The sequence below is a fragment of the Solanum verrucosum genome, unplaced genomic scaffold (assembly GCF_900185275.1).
Source record: "Solanum verrucosum unplaced genomic scaffold, falcon-dt-bn FXZP01000007.1, whole genome shotgun sequence".
Lineage (NCBI taxonomy): Eukaryota > Viridiplantae > Streptophyta > Magnoliopsida > Solanales > Solanaceae > Solanum > Solanum verrucosum.
In genome coordinates, this window is record NW_026020177.1 from 4,011,693 (window position 1) to 4,013,502 (window position 1,810).

The 1,810-nt window shown below is 38.2% G+C and overlaps 1 pseudogene; it reads right to left on the minus strand.

Moving 5' to 3' along the window:
- Window positions 1–861: 861 nt before the first annotated feature.
- On the minus strand, window positions 862–1,574 carry LOC125829111 (uncharacterized; annotated as a pseudogene).
- Window positions 1,575–1,810: the final 236 nt, after the last annotated feature.

Below are 1,810 nucleotides of genomic sequence, written 5' to 3' on the forward strand. Positions count from 1 at the left end.
ATCCATGTCTTCAAGAATTGGTACATCAAAAGTACCTCCTCCAGGATCAAAGACTCAAATCATTTCAAAAGAAATTTGACCTCTAGAAATTTTCTCTGTTTGTCTGGCTATGACACAGGGATAAACTAGTGCAATTCCTTCTCTGTGAAATTTTCCAACTTTATGATATGGAGAACTGATTAATGAATCAGTAAAAAAGGCAGTTAAGTTAATGGCCTGGTAAAATCGCAAGTCCAATAATTATGCATCATTGATGAGGAACCATCTTCAGCGAGAGAAGTAGGAAAGTCAGTTAATGACCACAATGATTGTACGAAGCTAGCAAGACTTATTGCAGGATGTGTCATTCTTCTGCTCTCCAAACTTGCATCAAATTTCAAATTCATGCATTGAGAACGGAAAGCAAACAGTCCCCTGGAGTTCTTCTCCCAATCCTTATTCCGAGTGTTCATTTCCAAGTGGGTGTAATTGTAATTAAATTGCAAAGAAGCAACAACTGTCCCTGGAAGATTCGAAAGCAAAATGGAAAAATGCATACACCATCGTCGTCCAAGATCCCACACTTGAGTCATATAATTAACATACGTGATGAAACAAACGGTGTCAATAGATCCCAACAAAAGTAATGACTTAGTCTCAAGCTCCGAGAAAAATTCAAGAAGATACATGTCTTCAAAGGAAGCAAATTCAATTTGTTGTTTCGGAGAGCCAGAATCCAAAGAAATTGATGTAACATACCTCTCTGACATATCTCTTTGGGGACTTCCATTTGGATTTGCGCTTATGTCAAGATCTATATCATCTTCATCAGACATTTCAATTTGATCATCTAATGGTGCCAAAGTGAATACCTTGGGGCAGTTATTTAACATTTAAGTCGTACATCTTGTGCGCATCAGTTTTGGTCAGGTATTCAGATTTCTCATCAAAGTTCTGAGGCAACAACGAATTGGATATATCGCTCCTTTGTGGATGCACATGTGCAAGACATGGTGAAAGTATATCTAGCTCACTGAAACCTAGCGAAATAGCCTCAAAAGGACTTGGGTACTCAGTCACAGTGGATACCTGCCAGAGATTGGCCAAATGACCTTCCTGTGATTTGAGATATCTAGCTCACTGAAACCTAGCGAAATAGCCTCAAAAGGACTTAGGTACTCAGTCACAGTGGATACCTGCCAGAGATTGGCCAAACGACCTTCCTGTGATTTGAGATATCGTTTGCGGAAGCGAATTAACACTTTCGCAGCGAACTGTTTCTAATCTACCAATTGTTTGTTCTGAAAAAGTCATTGGTACCACGTCAACGCTGCTCCATCAAGATAAGACAAGGTTATAGATAACTTGTGGTTTTTTGCAATTTCATAGAAGTCAAAGTACTGTTCAGCCTGGGAAATCCATAACTCTAGATTCTCGCCACAAAATCGTTAAAATTCTATTGTGCTAGGTTTACTCATCGGAAGGTTTCCAACCAACTCGTGTAATATTGAACGAATTTCCGCAAGATCCTTCGACCAAGTGTCCTTCATGACCTTAATTGAATCTTTAATTGTTCGAACTATTTGGTCCTCCATTGAAGACCTCTCAATGAAACAAACCCGATTTCCAATACAAACACTGAGATATATAGCTATGGTTGAATACAAATTACAACGTATAATACACACAACAAAGTAATAACATACTAATTACAAATATATTAACATAGAAGAAGTTAACTAGAAGGGGATGAGATACTAGAACAGAGAAAGGGGATGAGAGATAATTGACAGCAAAAGCTTCGACATAATTTGCATAACCGTTCTTCTAA